This window comes from Thermobia domestica, chromosome 16 (assembly GCF_964235325.1).
Source record: "Thermobia domestica chromosome 16, izTheDome1.hap1.1, whole genome shotgun sequence".
Lineage (NCBI taxonomy): Eukaryota > Metazoa > Arthropoda > Insecta > Zygentoma > Lepismatidae > Thermobia > Thermobia domestica.
The window spans coordinates 61,450,989-61,472,667 of NC_137469.1; the positions used below are offsets into that span (position 1 = coordinate 61,450,989).

General features: G+C 36.8%; 1 protein-coding gene across 3 annotated transcripts in view; it reads left to right on the top strand.

Moving 5' to 3' along the window:
- Positions 1–84: 84 nt before the first annotated feature.
- LOC145673093 (uncharacterized) overlaps positions 85–21,679 on the top strand; it is a 126,641-nt gene continuing 105,046 nt past the window's right edge. Inside the window, exon 1 of one of the 3 annotated variants that reach the window (XM_081742450.1) lies at positions 85–198. The gene's annotated coding sequence lies outside the window, so the exon portion shown is untranslated. Of the gene's footprint in view, positions 199–347; positions 413–457; positions 477–21,679 lie in introns of those variants that run through there. The other 2 variants (XM_081742451.1, XM_081742452.1) reach the window with 2 other exon arrangements.

Below are 21,679 nucleotides of genomic sequence, written 5' to 3' on the forward strand. Positions count from 1 at the left end.
AATCAATTTCCCATAAAACAATTTTTAGTGATTTTGTTGACATGTCTCTAAAGCTGCGACCGTTATAATAATTTGTTTCATTTAATTTAGAAAGAAAGACAACAGAATAACGGTAAGAAACCTCTTGTCTGCTCGTTTTGTGAAATTGAATAGCATTTGACAGTTAGCGTTCTGTACCTGCTGTAATTTTTATTATTGGTAAGTTTTAGTGTGATATGTTATTGAGTAAAAAATATTGTATAAAATAAATATATTTTTGCGTATTTTAGTATAAAATATGTAGTTCTGACTTTATATGTAACGAATTTGCACTGCGCAGTAAGATATTAAGTGACAAATTGTTTAGGATCTGCAGTATTTATTATTATGTGTGAAGTTTAGTGGAATATGTTGTTCAAATTCAATTAGCTCTGTAAGTGTGAATAAGTCATCAAGTAGAATTGCTAGGAAATTGGGAACAAGAATTAGGATTAACAGTAGGTGGTTTTTGTATGTAAATAAACAATTTACGTCGTATCTCAGTGAAACTGGCGCGTGTTAGGATGAAGGAAACTTTAGTTTCTAAAAGCATGTTGTGTAAATATGAATCAGAAAGCGAGTGTTCGTCATTGGGAGTAACTATGACAGAATTTTTCTGTGTTCTTTTATCTTATTTGATCACGCCTCTGTCGTAAGAAAAGCCTTTTGTTGATACGGAAATAATTTTAATATATGAGGAATTTTCAGGTGATAAATTTGGAAATAAATTAGGTACAACTCATATTGCTTAGTTCCACTTTCTCCATTATTAGTCTTTTCGGGTAAATTTACAATACACACTCTAGCTGTGCATCGATAAGTAGGGCCCTTTTAAAAAATATAGTAGAGTAGGGTAGGGTAAGATATAAATAAGTAGGGTAGGGGTTAGGAACGGGTAAGCTTAAGGTTAAGTAAGTTTTGATCCATTTTCGTAAAATTATTAGTGTGTAATTTCTCGTTTTTGAGAGTATATCTGGTGGAGTGGGCGTTGAAAAGTTAAGGGTTAAGTTCCAAAGTTGGGCATCCGTTTCCAGCAAAATTTTTAAAATTTACAGAAAAGATATGGATAGTTTGATTGTTTGTGTGCTTGATACTATTTAAGGGTCTCGAAAAATCTGTTTATTTGTTATATATAAGCGGTTATAAACATGGGACTACACGCCGAACGGAGGGAACTACTTGGCGCAAGGTTGCCGACAGTTGCATTGTGGGAAAGTAACGAGTATTTATGTTATCAACATGGCGAATGTACAACGGCCATGAACTAACAGTTTTAACATTTGTGAAGCAATACGTTGATAACGAGCAAAATCTTTTAAAACTTTGTGAAGAGCACGGATTAATTAACGTAATAACAAATTGCAGAAAACGTGGAAAGGAGATAACAGCGAAAAAACGTGGCGAAAGCGGACGCCCAACTTCGGAATAAATTCCAAAGTTAACCCAAGCATTACAATTCTTTCACGATTTACATATAAATATTGTGTCCGGACATATACTGCAAAAACTGCAATCCAAGAAACCGACCAACCTGTGCTAGGTGACCACAAATAATTATGAATGCTATCTAACCTTGACAGGGCAGGGCTAAGCTGGTTGACTAACTCGGAAGTACGTCCGAAGGAAGCATGCGCGTCAACTAGAGCATTACTACTGTATCTGCGGACCTCAAAAAAATCGAGAAGTATTTTTTTTTTTTTTTTTTTTTTTTAATGATTAGTTTGGCGCTAGAGCAGTTAACCCGTCAACTACACTATACTAGCACCGTGTGTTGATATAAGGTACAGTAGTTAATATTAGAACATATAGCGGGAAGGCTCTAGAATACAGGTTCCTCCCATATGTTAGCAGCTAGTTGGTTCCTTTCTGTACCAAAGTTTAATATTTAATTCACATAGTATTGCCGAGCGAGTGTTATCGAGTGAAGACTGGTTGGAGCCGCGCAAGGCACGTTGTTTTCTGTCTTTATTACAACTCAATAGGAAGGGGGACCTGTCTTCTAGAATGTTGCCAATGTAACTATTGGAACTAACATGTTGCAAAACAGGCCTTGAGTCAACTTTACAACAAACGTTTCAATTACGTTGACACGAGAAGTGCCATTGGGATAATTTTCACAGAGTGGGTCCATACTGTACTCTCCTCTTCCCTACCCCAAGATCAGTCCAACTTTTCGAAAACATAAAGACAAACTGGAGCGTATCATTGTGGCGAATCAAATTTTGAATTTATTCACCAAAATATATTTTCGTTATTTTTGTAGTTTATTTCGTTGTTACCTTATGCTCAGCATAACGTAACATGGCCCGATGCTTTTGAGCACCTTGTATGTTGGTAGGAAAATTTTAAAATTTATTTAGAATGTTAAGAGAAACTTTTATTTTATAGTAGAAAACCGTAGATCGAGAATTTTGCGTAATTTTAGTACAACAGAGCGTTTCGATAGATGTTATATGAAGATTACATGATTATTAATTATATTCTATATATTTTACGCATTTATCCATGAATATATTATTATTTTAGACAAATAAGTGTATATTTCAGCTTTTTCAATGGTTTTCAGTTCATTTCTATTCATATTTCGGCATAGGGAATCTTCACAAGAAAGCTAAAAATTTTATTTCGTAAAATCTTCTTCAAAATTCCAAATTAATAAAGTCAGCCATAATCCCTTCTTGGTGCATCTCTTTGTTTCGAAGGAAATTTATTTGATTGGATAATCCACAATCACAGCTGCGGCTGAGATTTCGGTTTTCTTTGATCTTCACACAGAAGCCTATCATCCGATCATTACGTCATGATTATCTTCCAATTAGGGATCATCTTCTTGTAACTCTTTGTCTTACGGCGTCAGCCATTTCAAGAGTCAGACGTGCAGTGTTTAGCGTCTGCAGAAAAGTGGAGTAATTTGCGATCACGTTAAATTGTGTTAAATTTTTTGTTCTGGCGAATATTGGAAATTGTCATCAGAGATAAACGTACGGTGTTTGGTGTTTTCAACAGATTATTAATCCAGAAATAGTCCAATTGTGAAGTGATTTGGTATAACATAATGGATACTAGCCTGTAGATGTCTAGTGTTATGGAATGAGCTCCTTAGCAAATTTTGCGTTCTCGATCAGCCAGAGAACCTAAGAGAAGCCAGAGGAGACGGTGAAGGAGAGAGAACGTTGAGTAGTGGTGCAGACATCGAGGAAGAAGAAGTCAAGCCACGCTCGATGCTTTTTCCTGGATAGGTGCTGTAGGAGTTAGTATCCTAAAACTGTTTTGAGACCACGTTTTACGAGTTTCCCAGGAATCTCGAGTGGAAAAGTCGTCAGGAACTTTTTTTTGTTATTAATATATCCGTTCAGTCTGTGTAAGAAGAGGATTCAAGTAAGTAAGGAATAGTGAAAGTGAAACTCAATCCAGGTATTTGGCGTCAAAATTTCCTTGTTCTAACAAACATGTGTGAATATATTTTCTGGTGTACGTGTAATATTCGTAATATGAAGCATTAAGTTCGTAAAGTTTCCCTCAACGCCGCACACATGTAGATTCAGGCAATGTGACATCGTGTTTTCATTCGATGGGGGGGGGGGGGGGAAACGAAAGCTAGAATCTCAGCACAGAGCGATTGTTGTAATCTCAAGAAAAATGTGTGTACCACACACACATTTTCCCCAGTGATGAAAAGATGTTTTAGATTCCCCAAAATCTAGAAATTATTCATTTTCGGTAACTCTGCTCAAAATTCAACCTTTATTTATTTTGGCATGTTTTCTTTGGTTTTTTGAAATAGAATGATTACGAATGTTGAAGATGTAATCAAGTGTCAGATTCACGGCTACTGTCAAGTGCAAGGGTACATGCATTTTGCGTACCGGTAACTGAAAACTTTCATCAATAGGCTAAACCTACGTAATATTTTAAAAATCTGATACCCATCAAGTTAGAAATTGCAATTTTTGTTAATTACTAGTAAATATCTTTTCCTTCTTTTTTAAGAAACTCAATATATATTCAGAGCGACACTGATGCAAAAATGACCACTGCGTCTTCGGTATGAATGTGGTAGCGAAACAAAACAAAATATAAATGCAAAATAAGTATGGTGCTTTATGAAATAGATGTGTGATTTTTTTTTTTTTTATATACATGCCTGTTTAGGTTAAGTTAGTATAGTTAGAGTAGGGCTTTAGGTTTAAGTATGTCAATATGTACATGAATGTTTTGCCTGTGCTAGATTGTCAAGTGGGTCCGAGCTGAAAAGAGGTCGCGAAGAGCGTAAATCCTCTACGCCGGCCACAATCTCGATGCACAGAGGAGTGTAAGCACCAAAGAATATATATACAAGAGTGAAATAAGCTAACCACAACATGTAGGCAGTGAAGTTATTATTTTCAGTAGTGTATTGTATTTCTATTGTGTCCTTTTGTTTGTTTTTGCGTGTCGATACACTGTCAATGTTCTAGAAGGCAAGAATATTAAATGAATATTAAAGAATATGAATATTTTGAGAATATGAGCAAAAGTAAAGAATGTTTCGGCTCTGAAAAGTATAGAAATCGATCTTATTAAATTTTATTTAGATGGGTATGTCAGTTCAATGTAAATATTTTCTTATTATCGAATATTTTGTCCAATAATACATTCATGAATAGTTTAAGAATAAAACTTACTAGCCGTGAACGCATCTTTCTTTTCGAATACAAAATCTAATTAGCTTGTAATTTTAAGAAGTCATAGAAATATGTAGTCGATGTTTTAGGTATGCATGCGAAGCATGATCAAAACAGAGAGCAGTATGTACAGAATAAGTTTGCTGGGGAAATGAAATAGCTGTGAAATTCAGGGAAAAGACTTTCCTTAGTGTGACCGAGTTGAAAACAACCGAATCTGTAGAAATTTCTCATTTTATCAGTTTCGATCAAAATCTCAGTTTAGATTTTTTTTTTTTAATTTACAAAATTCTGTTTCAAGATTTTTTTTTTTTTTAATTCAGATAGGGCTTTCACAGACAACATCAAGATCTTCTTTGTGCTCAGCGCCAGCTCCACTCGGAGGTCGGTGTCCTGTGTCTGTAGTCGTGGTTCACAACCTATTTCCGGATGGGATGTGGATGATGAACTGCAGGCCTGGATATCGGACTGTGAGTCGAGATGGAAGAGAGTTTGGAAGCTTTATATTTCGGGCCAAATTTGAGTTCTATTTTCCGTAGATGATTGGCTTGGTGAGTGTATCAGTGGCTGTTGATGACGAGCCCATACGGGCCCGGTAGGTTCGGTGTCACTAGTCAGTGATACATTCAACATAGCATGTAATCTCAAGGAAAGGGAACATCATACAAAACACAATTCAATTACATTTATTATTCAAAAATTTTTTTTTTTAAAGTAAAAATGGCGACCCTTATCCAGGATTTCTGTTATTTCAATCCTACGCGAGCGCTAAGGAAAACAAACAATCACAGCAGAGTATTTGTAATGGGGATCATTACGACAATCGCTACATTGAATGAAACATGGTCACTTCTGAATCTGTATGTGCGTGATGTTGTGGGAAACAAACTTCATGAAAGTGGAAATGTCTGTGGGCAGCAGATCAAGTAACGAATCTCGTCATCCGAGTGAATACATATGCTGTTCTGATGAAATTGCAGGGTTTAGTGTTTATTGTGACAGTTGTTTTAGATGGGTACATGCCCAGTGTTATGGTTTGTCAGAGGAACAAGTGCAGGAGTTAGACAAAAGCAGTGAGCCGTGGTTATGTAAGCCTTGCCTGGCGAAGCAGGTGACAGTGTTGCCACTGCCGAAATCTCCGGAAACTGAGAGTGATGAAGGCGAACGTGTAACGCGGGGTAGCCCGAATGATTCTGATAAGGAGGAAGGAAGTCGAGGAAACGTAGCTTCCGGTCCAAATGTGCAATTAACGGACTTTGCGGCCATGATGGAACGCTTCAGTCAAACTTTAACTGTAACCCTAAATGAAAAATTCGAAAAGGTGGACAATAAATTTCAGGATATTAGCAGTAAATTTCAGGATGTTAATAGTAATTTTCAGGCGATGAGCAATCAAGTTGACAGTAAATTTCAGGACATACATAATAACTTTCAGGCAATGAATGAAAAATTCGATAATGTAAAATTTGAATTGTTACAAACAATTAATGAAAAAGTAGCCCATGTGAACGAAGACGTAGAGGCTGTTAGGTCAGAAGTTCGCGATTTATATACCTCTGTTGGGAACTATCAGAATAAAATAGACGCGCGGGTAGATGCCGTTGAGGAAGGTCTCCGGTTATCGGTTGAAGCGCAGAATCGACGATGTGACGACTTGACTAAGGAGTTCTCACATCTCGAACTCAGTACCCAAAGGTCGTGTCAGGCACTTGAAGCCAGGATTCAAACGTTAGAGGGAAAACAAAACCAAAGAAAAGATAAACGGTGTAGTCGTAAACGAGCGCGAGACTTTGTTGTCGGTGATGGAATCGAGTCTGACGGGACCGAGTCAGACATCCAAGTGGATGTACCGGTCTCTTCGGTTGGGGAGACTCGTACTATTCCCACGGTGACTGTCTCTGTCTGTCAGCCGACCAACATTCATGGCACAAATGTCCTTCCCTTTGAATTATCTACACGTACGTTGAACTTAAACAAGTCACATACGTCCTGTGTTGAGACAATAGGTTGTCAGGCGTTGTCCAGGAGGTCGAATCCATTGCTAGTTTCACCTCAGGTGTCAGGATTTTCCAATCCTAGTTGTCGGTTGAACCATGTGGTGTCCTCTAGTAATGTAGCAGACATGACTCCTTCGTGTGCTGGAGTTCAGGAGGGAATATGTGGTCACGCGGTGGTATCAATGCCAGACAACTTAATTTCTGGACAAAATTACCAACACTATTCCATTTTCGGTCAAAATCACTTGGGTGCAAAGAGCCCCGTCGTTGGCCACAATTCTCCCGTGAACCCCAGTAGAAGCGAGGAAGGCATTGGCAAGCGAACTCTAAATTTAAGACTTTCTGAACTAAATCACTTACCTACATTTTCTGGTGAATACGGTTTGGCTAGAACATTTCTAGAAAATTTGGAACAAACTTTTAAGGTAATTTCGGCATCAGAACACGAACGTCTAACCTTGGTACCTTGTTGCTTAACAGCTGGGGCCAAGACATGGTTCCAGACTGTATGTCAAGACATTAATAGTTATGCGGATTTTGTGCGTCTGTTCCGAGAACACTATTTTTCGGCGAGAATGGAAAGGTTGCAAAAGAAGTTCATTCAGGGAATGAAATACGATCGAGCGGAGTACAGCCGATTAACGGACTTTGCGTGGAAAATTGTAGCAGAATATTATGCTGTGGCACAACACCCGGATGAAACCGAACTGATTGAGATAGTCTTGGATTGCTTACCAGCTGGTGATGCCAAGTTGTTGAGGGCTGTTGAGCCAAAGAACATTCAACACCTTATGGTGAAAATAGCTGAGATAGAGGGACATTCGGAGCCTAGTGAACCGGTCACGGATAAGAAGTTTAGACGCTTTCAGGTACGTCAGGCGAAAGTCGTCAAAAAGACAGAAAGGTCAGGGAAACAAACCACCAAAGATACTTCGTCTCAGACGGAGGAAGACGAAAGCAAGAGGAAGGAAGGAAGTTCCAATGGCAAAGGAGAGGACCGATTTTCCGGAAACCGGGGTCGAAGAAGGAATTTTCAGTCTCGAAGACCATGGCCCAATCAAGGAAGACCGAATTGGGTAAGAGATGGTAATGGAAATCGGAATGCTCCGTATGGGTACAACCAACGCTACTATCCAGCAGCGATGAGTTATGGGTATCCGCGGGGTACATCTCAGACATGCGCGCCAAACGCGATGAACTCAGCAGGAGCGCAAGCCTATCCGGGATACGCGCCGAATTTACTTCCTGGAGGGGGAGTGGCGGCTCCCACGTCCACTTCTTCCCCGGGAGTGAACATGGCGATGTCCACCGGATGGCCTCCGCAATATACGACATTCGTACCTACGATGGCTCAGCCACCAGAAACGAACGGGAATAGTTTGGGAAATGCATACCGCAGCCCTCATTAGGGGAGAGTGTGGACTGCGATGTGGATTCCTCAACTCCCCAGAAAGAACAAGATCGGTTCGCGAGTAGTCAAAATTCCAATTTGGTAACAACCTCGTTCGATTTTAATTCTAACCTTCCAAATTCAAAATTCAATGTTTTGGCAGATTCCGAAAATCGGGAAACAAAATTGGGCACGCCTCTGTTCTCGATTCGTTTCGTGATCGACGAGAAGGAGTGTGACTCCAATGCGGAAAAGGGTATCCTTCTAACGTATCCTTCGCCCACGTTAAGTTGTTCAGTTGGAAGTTTAACTCTAGTTTGCATTCTGGATTCTGGAGCGGACACGAATTTGTTGTCTGGAGACGTTTGGAGGAGGATCAAGGAGATTTATCCGTCAGCTAAACTTCGTCCAAAATCCAACATTTCATTACGAGGTTTCGCAGGAGACGAATCTTTTCAAGTCAAGGGTTTTCAGATTCTAAATTTCACGATTCAAGGTTACGTTTTCGAGGTTCCGGTATATGTGATTCAGAAATTGAAAACAGATTGCATTCTAGGTTTTCCCTTTTTTATTCGGTATCATGTTCTTCTAAATTGTAAAACGAAAGAAGTCTCTCTTGAGACTGATTCTGGTCAGACCATCTCCATCAACATGGAAAAGCAGCATTGTTGTCGAGTCACAGTTGCGGAAGTATCATCAGATGAAGAGGAAGACTCTTTGTACCAACCAGCTATTTCGAAAGAAGACATTCAAAATTTTGTTTCTCAGAGAACTGATTTGGATTCGGATTCTAGGAATCGTTTATTTTCTTTGTTGATCAGGTTTCGTTGTCTTTTTACAGAGAATCCAAGAGTCGTGAAGGTTGAGCCGTATAGAATACAGCTTTCAGACGACGTTCCCGTGGTAGGAAAGTTGTATCCTGTACCTGTTCACCTCCAGAAAGAATTTGAGCAAGTGCTGGACAAATGGTTGAAACTCGGAATCATCATAGAAGGTCCTTCACCTTACAGATGCCCTGTTCATATTGTGCGTAAGGCGTCTGGAGAGCTAAGGCCTGTAGTTGATTTGCGTGGTATCAATGAGCGTGTGATTGCACCAAAGATTCAAGTCGAACCGATCTCCGATCTAATCGCGCGAGTCAGTGGTGCAACCATTTTCACCTCATTGGACTGTACGCAGTCATATCACAGTGTCCCGATCCATCCAGACTCTTACAAATACGTCAGTTTCATTTACAAAGGTCGTCAGTATCAAATGACACGTCTAACCATGGGTTTGAAATCATCTCCAGCAGTTTTCCAGTCAATCATGTATACTTTTTTCGGCTTAGAACCTTTCAAAAACTTTCTCATTGTGTACCTGGATGACGTCCTTTGTTTTTCATCATCTATTGACGAACACTTTCAGCATTTGGAAAAGGTCTTTGAAACTCTTCGTTCGGCAAATCTTTCGCTCAATTTTCAAAAGTGTAATTTCCTTCAATCACAAATTCCTTTTCTTGGCCACATAATTTCAGGATCTTCAGTCGAAATTAATCCCAAAAGTAACGAGGCCATCCGTCACTTTCCTCTGCCGCGGACTAAGAAAGCTTTACGAAGATTTCTTGGTCTCGTGGGATGGCGAAAGCGACATTTTCCTGACTTTGCGGGGTTAACAGCTCCATTTTATGATCTTCTGAAAAAGGATCGAAAGATTGAATACTCTCCGGAGTTACTGGAAAAATTCGATCAGTTGAGAGAACTTTTAAGTAGTCCTCCCGCACTTGCGCAACCGGACTTCAATCTTGATTTTCATTTGTACAGCGATGCATCTGCGGAGTCGTTGGCCGGCTATGTGGCGCAATATCCCCCGGGACAGGATGATCCGGAGGTTATTGCGTATGCGAGTCGGCGAATAAAACCGCACGAGGCCTCGTTGTCAGTGTTCCAGTTGGAATTAGCTGCAGTTCTTTTCCTCTGCGAGAAATTTTCATACTTCATATTAGGTCGTCGGACTACGGTCCACTGTGACAATGCTGCAGTCACGTATGCTTTCAGTTTAAAGAACCTGGATGCTCGAACAACTCGTCTTCTGCTTAAACTGCAACGCTTTGATCTTCAGTTCATTCACATCAAAGGCACGGACAATGAAATCGCAGACCTGTTGAGTCGCTATCCTCCAGAGATTCCTCAGGCAGAAGAGGATCATTTTGTAAATTTCTTGACCGCGGAGGACACGGACTTCTTGAATGTCACGGAACTGAAGCGAGAACAGCGGAAAGATCCGTATTGTAGAAAACTACATGCCATTTGGAAGGGTTGTCAAAACAATACTAGGGTACGTGTGGAGAATAATTTAGTTTATGTCAGAAATTCTCAAAATTCTGTTTGGTTGCTGGTCATTCCTTCCAGCTCAGTGAAAAATATTGTTTCGGCAATTCACAACAAAGGCCATTTTGGAGTGAAGCGATGTTTGTCGTTCGCTAAGGCCATGTTCCATTGGAGAGGTATGCGTGAGACTTTTACAAAGTATATTCAAGAGTGCCTTCTTTGTGCACGAACCAAATACTCCTACAGGGTGATTAGAAAGGAGCCCTGTCATGTTGAGGCGTTTTCTTCCTTTGAGAAGCAATGCCTCGACCTGGTCGGGCCTCTTCCTAAGAGCCAGGGATATAAATATATCTTGTCCATCCTGGACGTCTACAGTCGTTTTGTGTGTTTCTTCCCTCTTCGGACGGCACACACAAGAGAGATTGTGGCGGTCCTTGAAAAGAGATATTATTATCAGCTACCATACCCGAAGTATTTGGTGAGTGACCAAGGTCCGCAGTTCTTATCGGGCGTCTGGAAAGAGTTTTGTCAAAAACACCGGATAAAACATATACTTACCACGCCATACCATCCGGCTTCTCATGGCATTATCGAACGCAGACATCGTGACCTTCATCGCATTCTCCGCCTGTATTGCAGTGACAACCAGTCCAAATGGAGTAATTTTCTAAAAGCAGCCCAAGATTTGTGCAATCACTCTTGGTGTGATGCTCTCGGATGTACTCCAGCGGAGCGTTTCCTAACGTATTCAGCATCCAAGAGCTTCAAAGAAAACTTCATTTGGCCCAAAGAGACGGTGCAAGTAACTGAAGACAAGAAATTTGTAGTTTCTGTTCCGGCAGCAGAACCGAAGAAGGAGAGAAAGCTGCGGAAACAGCAAGACATCGTCACAGAAGGTTCTTTGGTGATGGTGAAAACTCATCATATATCGTCAATACCCAAAAAGGTGTTTGCTAAATTTATGCACACATACGTCGGACCTTACAAAGTGGTATCTTTATCTCGAAATTCGGCGAGATTGCAGACTCTGCAGGGAGAAAACATAGGAGTTCAGAGTTTTGACAATCTGAAACTGTTTCGCTGCTCAGAAGAGAAAAGAAAGGAATTATTAGAAGGATGAAAAAAAAAAAAAAAAAAACTTAGTTTATAGGTTAAGGTTAGGTTAGGATTGATTAGAATGTATAGTTGTAATTAGAATTGAGAGAGAGAAAAAAAGAAGGATGTTTTATCTTGTATAGTCTCTAGTAATTTAGTAGTAAAAAAAAAAAAAAAAAAAACCAACTTAAGAAGAACTCATAACTTCAGATTTTTTTTTTTTCTCCGAAGCTCCCGGAGGATGTTACCTTATGCTCAGCATAAGGTAACATGGCCCGATGCTTTTGAGCACCTTGTATGTTGGTAGGAAAATTTTAAAATTTATTTAGAATGTTAAGAGAAACTTTTATTTTATAGTAGAAAACCGTAGATCGAGAATTTTGCGTAATTTTAGTACAACAGAGCGTTTCGATAGATGTTATATGAAGATTACATGATTATTAATTATATTCTATATATTTTACGCATTTATCCATGAATATATTATTATTTTAGACAAATAAGTGTATATTTCAGCTTTTTCAATGGTTTTCAGTTCATTTCTATTCATATTTCGGCATAGGGAATCTTCACAAGAAAGCTAAAAATTTTATTTCGTAAAATCTTCTTCAAAATTCCAAATTAATAAAGTCAGCCATAATCCCTTCTTGGTGCATCTCTTTGTTTCGAAGGAAATTTATTTGATTGGATAATCCACAATCACAGCTGCGGCTGAGATTTCGGTTTTCTTTGATCTTCACACAGAAGCCTATCATCCGATCATTACGTCATGATTATCTTCCAATTAGGGATCATCTTCTTGTAACTCTTTGTCTTACGGCGTCAGCCATTTCAAGAGTCAGACGTGCAGTGTTTAGCGTCTGCAGAAAAGTGGAGTAATTTGCGATCACGTTAAATTGTGTTAAATTTTTTGTTCTGGCGAATATTGGAAATTGTCATCAGAGATAAACGTACGGTGTTTGGTGTTTTCAACAGATTATTAATCCAGAAATAGTCCAATTGTGAAGTGATTTGGTATAACATAATGGATACTAGCCTGTAGATGTCTAGTGTTATGGAATGAGCTCCTTAGCAAATTTTGCGTTCTCGATCAGCCAGAGAACCTAAGAGAAGCCAGAGGAGACGGTGAAGGAGAGAGAACGTTGAGTAGTGGTGCAGACATCGAGGAAGAAGAAGTCAAGCCACGCTCGATGCTTTTTCCTGGATAGGTGCTGTAGGAGTTAGTATCCTAAAACTGTTTTGAGACCACGTTTTACGAGTTTCCCAGGAATCTCGAGTGGAAAAGTCGTCAGGAACTTTTTTTTGTTATTAATATATCCGTTCAGTCTGTGTAAGAAGAGGATTCAAGTAAGTAAGGAATAGTGAAAGTGAAACTCAATCCAGGTATTTGGCGTCAAAATTTCCTTGTTCTAACAAACATGTGTGAATATATTTTCTGGTGTACGTGTAATATTCGTAATATGAAGCATTAAGTTCGTAAAGTTTCCCTCAACGCCGCACACATGTAGATTCAGGCAATGTGACATCGTGTTTTCATTCGATGGGGGGGGGGGGGGGGGAAACGAAAGCTAGAATCTCAGCACAGAGCGATTGTTGTAATCTCAAGAAAAATGTGTGTACCACACACACATTTTCCCCAGTGATGAAAAGATGTTTTAGATTCCCCAAAATCTAGAAATTATTCATTTTCGGTAACTCTGCTCAAAATTCAACCTTTATTTATTTTGGCATGTTTTCTTTGGTTTTTTGAAATAGAATGATTACGAATGTTGAAGATGTAATCAAGTGTCAGATTCACGGCTACTGTCAAGTGCAAGGGTACATGCATTTTGCGTACCGGTAACTGAAAACTTTCATCAATAGGCTAAACCTACGTAATATTTTAAAAATCTGATACCCATCAAGTTAGAAAATTGCAATTTTTGTTAATTACTAGTAAATATCTTTTCCTTCTTTTTTAAGAAACTCAATATATATTCAGAGCGACACTGATGCAAAAATGACCACTGCGTCTTCGGTATGAATGTGGTAGCGAAACAAAACAAAATATAAATGCAAAATAAGTATGGTGCTTTATGAAATAGATGTGTGATTTTTTTTTTTTTTTATATATACATGCTTGTTTATTTTAAGTTAGTATAGTTAGAGTAGGGCTTTAGGTTTAAGTATGTCAATATGTACATGAATGTTTTGCCTGTGCTAGATTGTCAAGTGGGTCCGAGCTGAAAAGAGGTCGCGAAGAGCGTAAATCCTCTACGCCGGCCACAATCTCGATGCACAGAGGAGTGTAAGCACCAAAGAATATATATACAAGAGTGAAATAAGCTAACCACAACATGTAGGCAGTGAAGTTATTATTTTCAGTAGTGTATTGTATTTCTATTGTGTCCTTTTGTTTGTTTTTGCGTGTCGATACAATGTCAATGTTCTAGAAGGCAAGAATATTAAATGAATATTAAAGAATATGAATATTTTGAGAATATGAGCAAAAGTAAAGAATGTTTCGGCTCTGAAAAGTATAGAAATCGATCTTATTAAATTTTATTTAGATGGGTATGTCAGTTCAATGTAAATATTTTCTTATTATCGAATATTTTGTCCAATAATACATTCATGAATAGTTTAAGAATAAAACTTACTAGCCGTGAACGCATCTTTCTTTTCGAATACAAAATCTAATTAGCTTGTAATTTTAAGAAGTCATAGAAATATGTAGTCGATGTTTTTGGTATGCATGCGAAGCATGATCAAAACAGAGAGCAGTATGTACAGAATAAGTTTGCTGGGGAAATGAAATAGCTGTGAAATTCAGGGAAAAGACTTTCCTTAGTGTGACCGAGTTGAAAACAACCGAATCTGTAGAAATTTCTCATTTTATCAGTTTCGATCAAAATCTCAGTTTAGATTTTTTTTTTTAAATTTACAAAATTCTGTTTCAAGATTTTTTTTTTTTTAAATTCAGATAGGGCTTTCACAGACAACATCAAGATCTTCTTTGTGCTCAGCGCCAGCTCCACTCGGAGGTCGGTGTCCTGTGTCTGTAGTCGTGGTTCACAACCTATTTCCGGATGGGATGTGGATGATGAACTGCAGGCCTGGATATCGGACTGTGAGTCGAGATGGAAGAGAGTTTGGAAGCTTTATATTTCGGGCCAAATTTGAGTTCTATTTTCCGTAGATGATTGGCTTGGTGAGTGTATCAGTGGCTGTTGATGACGAGCCCATACGGGCCCGGTAGGTTCGGTGTCACTAGTCAGTGATACATTCAACATAGCATGTAATCTCAAGGAAAGGGAACATCATACAAAACACAATTCAATTACATTTATTATTCAAAATTTTTTTTTTAAAGTAAAATCGTTTTTGTTATATGTTGTTATTTATTGGATTGCTATATGTTATTAGTTTAAAATATTTTGCAATGATGCTATATGACTAGTTTGCGTCATACGTCATTAAGTAGTGCATATTTGAGCGTACGAATATGGAGGCAATTAGTTATCCTTGTAAATTTTAATATTTATAGAAATAATATACACGTTTCCATGGATACGGCTATGTAAACCCCAAACTCCGATATATAGTAAAGCAAAAGTAAAGTTAGTTGTGTTCGAGAGTTTGTAGAAAATTGAAATTTTATAAAGGTCGATCCAATATAATTTAGTAAGCAGCAAATTACGTAATTTTCCAAGTTTTGAGCTGCCTTCGAATCAATAATTAGTTAAAGGATTAAACAAAGTGATTTTAGTTCAAACTGGATTGTATTTAAATAAAAATTTGTGTGGAAATAGTAAATTATACACAAATATACTGGCTGCGAACTGATCAAAGGAAATTTGGATTTGTGTAGTAGCTGTGAATAAGGTAAACTAGATTTAGCTATATAATTAGCTCATTCAAGTGATATTTAATTCTTCAGTGGAATATATTTTACAAGTGACATAGCCTTCAAAATGATCAGTACTTAAGAAACTTCAGCTCGCCTCCCTCGAAAGGGGATGGCTGATACCTAGATTCACTGCACAAATGTCTTAGCTACAACAAAATTTTAAAAGTTCAGAAATGTTGACTAGTGTATAAAAAATTAATTTACGTAAATAAACAAGTCTTGGCTATTGTAGAATATGATGTGTAATCAAAATCATTTTCTGAGTTGAAATATAGTAAATCTGAACCTGCTCTATACTAAATCTAATTCTTCATTAATTAAGTGGTAAAAATGGATTGCATATTTGATCTCATGTTACTTTGAAATTACAGTGCGATTGTTCATGTTTATTCAATATAGTACAGAAAAATGTAGAAATTCCGATCACAGGTTAGATTAAATTACTTTCCAGGTCTTGTCCTAGTAGTATTTCTTCAGTAAATGCATGTACAAGAATCTGAAGATGTGTGTAGTATTTCTTTACCAATGCATGTACAAGTACCTGTACTAATAATGAAATGTAGAAAATACCTACTAAAATATAGGTAATTCAATTAGTAACACAATCGTATAATGTTGTATGAATTGATAGAATACTAACAGCATGAATTTTTATTCTTTTATTTGGAAATTGAAATCTGTAAATTTGTGTTGGTGGATACATGCATGTTGACTGTTTAATATTATTAACCGAAACTAAATATATTAACCATCCTATTATGTTGATTAAAAAGGGACATCTATCAGCAGATGTAGAACTATTTTATGAAACATAATCACTGTTTTTCTAACATGCAAATTATAAAATAAAAGTTGAAAAGCAAATTCTTTAAGTGTTGAAATTAATTCTATAGCTTGTATATAAGAAATAGTTAGTATTTAATGGCCATAAAATTCATCAGTAGGGATTTGGAAGAATCTGGTATTATTTTGATTTTATTACAGTGTCAGATTGCGTAAATACTAATAAAGCTAAATACAAGGAATTTTATTTTCCAACATATCTTCGAAGTAGTTCGGTAGTTCCAGATTTTACCGCTACAAAACGAAGTGGCGACCTAGAATAAGCTAATTTCAATACACATCACATTTATTTATTTGCTTTACTGTTTAATATTATCCCTTTATAACTACAAAGAGTGGCTTTCCCAGTTTTCAGGATTTTATTTGTCCTTTTCTGATGAGGCCCGTGGTGATTAATATTACGATAATAAATTGATAAGAAAGTGTGAAATTAAAAGGCTAAGACAATAATAGATAAACATTGTGTAGTGTGTCAGGTTCAGTCTTATCTCTTTTTCGTAGGGTAGGTTGAGCTATTTTTGTGATATAGTTGCTTAATAAGCAAATATTATCTGAAGAAAACTAGACGTTATATTTTTGATTATTATTATTTCGGTTGTGAGATGGTGCGTACTCGCAAAGGAAATAAAACCAATATGATCGTTAAATGCTGTGTACAAAAGAAAGACGATTCTGTACTAATCTGCGATAAATGTTCAGCGGGATTTCATGTTAGTTGTTCCACAATGACTGTGGAAGATTATGAACCATATCGATTAGGTAATGCTACATGGCTGTGTAAACAGTGTAAAAATCAAAGCACTATCAGCGATAACGAGAAAAATGGTACAGATTCAGTTGATGTTTCTGGAAGTGGACTAGAATCTCCTACTGAATCCGAGTTTAGTACTGTTAGTGGTAATTCCGTAGTAGATAATATAAGCACTTTGCTACAGAATGGAAATGGGGGGAAAGGAAAGGACATTGTAAATTTAGATCAAGGTTTGGAACAGATGAAAGAATGGTTTATATCTATGGGGTTGTTTGAAATGTTAAATAAAAATTCTGAACAGTTGAGAGAATTGAAGGATACATCTGTACAAAAGTTTACAAAGTTAGAGGAAAGCAATGCACAGATTGTCCAGGCACAAGCTAAAGTACAAACAGAAATTTCCAATGTTCATACTGAAATTTTTAAGCTACGTTCTGAAGCTGGAAATAATAGTAAACAGATAAATGAAATGAAAACAGATTTATCTAAAATACGTACTGAGGTTGGTGAAGTACAAGTAGAGGTTGTTCGTGTGCGATCAGATTTAGTAGGTCAGGTTACTGAACTTAAAAAAGGGGTATCAGAACAAGTTAGTAATTTGAATACTCAAATATCAAGCGTTTGTGCCGAAATAATTTCTTTGCATGAAGAGTTAAATACTGTGAAATCTGATGTAGATAGATCTGGAAATAAGGTGAAAGAAATCGTTTCAGATTTGGACAAGATGAAAATTACTGTAGAATCATTTAATGAAGTTAGTAATAATGTAAAGCTGATAGATCAGAACTGGAAAAAAGCTACAGAACGGGTACAAACCATTTTAGATAAGCACAATACAAGATTGGATGATCATGAAAGGCGAATTGGTTCAGAAGTGTCACAATTCAACAGTTTAGAAAATAGGCTTTCTAAATTGGAGGATAAGGTTAGCATGTCTAAGGAAGGGGTTGTTTCTGAAAGAAATGATTCAAATAGACACGTGATTTACACTAATACTCATGTTAGGCGCAACAGAAATTCTAGAGAAACGCGAAATCAAGACTTGTTTGTTTCGGAAGGTCCTAGTAGTGGTTCTGAAGGAGACGATGAAGACTTTAGATTTATTCCCATGCGCGCTAGAGCTAATAAGGTAACGCCATCTATGCATACTAAAATTCTTAACGACATAGACATTCAAAATGGTCAACCTTCTGATTTTGTTAATGTTTTGCCAGATTTGATGTTTGGTAGTAATGATAGGTATCCGAATGAAGGTTTAAACTCTCCAATGAGAGATTATACCAATGTTAATATTCCGACTAATAATTATCTATCAAATATCAGGTTGCCTAATAGTCATAGAACTAATGTAGACAATGAATCTCAAGGTAAAGCTTGTGTTAGGTTATCGAGTGATTTCCGAGAACTACCTAAGTTTTCAGGTAACATAGAAAAGGAATCTGCAAGAAATTACTTACGAAAACTGACTCAATGCTTAGATTATTTTAAATTAGATGACAGTATGAAGTTATACGCTATTTCAAATACCTTAGAAGGACAAGCCCAGTCATGGTTTAAATCAATCGAGTCCAGATTAAGGTCTTATCCAGATTTTATTTACTACTTCACTCAATAGTTCTTTTCTCCACAAATGGAACGATTATTGTTAAAACAGCTACAGTCTATGAAATATGATCCATCTAAATACAAATCTTTGACAGAATATACGTGGTATTTATTGGAACGATATTTCGATATAGTTAGTAAGCCATCTGAAATTGATGCCATTAATTTGGTACTTGATGCTCTCCCATACGAAGAATCCAGGTTACTGAAACTAACAAAACCTAAATCCATTAATCAACTTACATACACTCTTATGGAGTGGCAGTCTCCTGATAAATCAAATACTGTATTGATAGACGGTGGACATAGAAAAAAAGCAAATATTCATAGAGTAAAAGTAACACCTAAGAAGTTTAATAAGGTTAAAACTCTTGAAATGTCGTGTCAGACTGAGGAAAACTATGTAGAAAATTCAGGTAACATGCACCGAAATAACAACACACCACGTGACAATAATAGAAATAATAACAATAGGTTTTCTAACAGAAGAAGCTCTAGATTTGGAAATAATGGAACTAATTTGAGTAATCAGAATATTAATAATTATGGAAGGTACAGAGAAAATAGAAATGGTAATAGTGATAATAGAGTTGGGAATAATTACATAGGAAATTTTAGGAATTGGAGAAATGTTCCTCGTAATCAAAATATACCGTACTATGCCTTTTCTCCTTTGCCATTTATGCCCAGTAATGTTAGAGATTTTCAAGGTTCATATCCTCCTCGCTTTTACCATAATTCGAATCAAGATAGGCAAAGTTCAATGTCAGGAAATCCCTCTAGAGAGACAGAAGAAATTAATACCTCAAATACAAATCAGGGAAATGTCTCTGGCAACCGTTAGGTTGTGATGGGGGTATCGACTGCCTAGAGAAATCATCCCCATCAAATACATTTACTGATAGGAAACATGTTAGAGAAATTATCGAGAAAGAAGAAACACTTATTAAAGAAAGAATAGATGTTACGGTTGAGAATAAAACAAATTTTGAATCAAATGAACCTCCATTGAAATTATCGATTTGCTTTGTTATTAATGAAGAAGAAAAGGAAATTGATGAAATTGTGACATATCCTTCTCCAACTCTCGATTGTCATATTGCCGATATTAAGTTAAAGGCCATCTTGGATTCTGGGAGTGACTTAAATTTATTAAATTATAAAGTTTGGGAACGGATTAATGCAAAGTTTCCGTCTGCTAAATTGAAGCCAATGACTTCATTAGTTCTGAAGGGATTTGCTGGAAATGAAAGTTTTACTGTGAAGGGATTCCAAATAATAAACATTAAGATTCAAGGTAGTATATTTGAAGTACCTGTGTATGTTTTAAAGAATTTAAAACCAGATTTTATATTGGGTTATCCGTTTTTCATCAGACATAAAGTAACACTTAATTGTAAGGACAAAATTTTAAAAATTATGGATAATTTTGAAAAGGAAGTGACAATAAATTTAGAAAATGAACAGACTGTATATATAGACTCTCTTTCATCTGAATCACAAAATCCAGAAATAAATAGAACCTCAAGTATTAGTGAAGATGAAATCAAAACCGCCGTAAATGAAAGGGAAGATTTGTCATCATCTGTTAAAGATAAGTTAGTGGAATTACTTCTCAGATATAGACATTTATTTTCAAATGATCCAAGATTGATAAAAGTCGAACCATACAAAATAAAACTCACTGATGATGAGCCAGTAGTAGGGAAAATTTATCCCATACCACAAGCCTTACGTGAAGCTTTTGAACATGAATTAGAAAACTGGTTGAGGTTAGGGGTGGCTGTTGAGAAGAGTAGTCCCTATTTAAACCCAATTCACTGCGTGAAGAAAGCTAATGGAGCTGTGAGGCCAGTTTTGGACCTCAGATTACTAAATCTGAAAGTCGTAAGTCCTAAAATTCAAGTTGAGCCTGTAGCAGATTTATTAGTAAGACTAGCAGGTGCGAACATATATTCAAGTATCGATATTACACAAGCATATTATGGAATTCCCCTCCATCCAGACTCATATGAGTGTACCAGTTTCTTATATTCAAACAGACAATACTGTCTCTGTCGACTTCCGATGGGACTACGCTCAGCTACAAGTGTTTACCAAGAAGTGATGAATAAATTCTTTGGAACACGGTTGAAATCATTCGTGATAAATTTCCTAGATGACCAGTTGATTTTCAGCTCTTCTATAGACGACCATCTTAGACACTTAGAAACAGTCTTTCAGATATTTGATTCTGCTAATTTTGCATTAAATTTTAAAAAATGTAGTTTCATACGAAAGGAAATAAAATTCTTGTGACATGTAGTCAGTGGGAAAACGATCAAGGTAAACCCAAAAATGAACGAGCCTATTAGATATTTTCCGCTTCCGAAGACAAAGAAACAATTGCGCTCATTTTTAGGGCTTATTTCATTTAGGAGGAAGCACATAAAGAATTTCGCTGAGCTTACTGCACCACTTTTCGACTTATTAAAGAAAGACAGAAAATTAGTTTTTACCCAAGAATTGTTAGATATTTTTGAAAATTTACGTATTATAGCCAGTAATCCTCCAGCATTAGCACAACCAAATTACAATCTACAGTTTCATTTGTATTCAGATGCCTGTGCCCAAAGTCTAGCAAGTTACTTAGCACAATTTCCAGATAATCAAGAAGAACCTGAGGTCATAGCTTATGCTAGCCGAAGAATAAAAGCCCATGAGTTTTCATTGAGCATATACCAATTGGAATTACTTTCAGTGTTATATGGTCGTGAACAATTTTCTAGTTTCATACTAGGTAGACCAGTAATAGTTCACACAGATAATATGGCAGTAACACATGCTTTTACTGTGAAAAATTTGGATGTAAGAACGACTAAAATTTTGCTTAAACTGCAGAGATTTGACATTACCTTTCGCCATATTTCTACAAGGGAAAATAGAATAGCAGATATACTAAGTAGACATCCACCTGAACCTCCTTTGGAAACTGAGTATCATTTCATAAATTTTCTGACGAGTGAGGATTATCCATTGTTTGATTTCGAAGAACTAAAGGAGGAACAACAAAAGGATGATTACTGTAAAAAGTTGATAAAGGTTCATCCTTCTAAAACGTGCATTCATCAAAATGCTT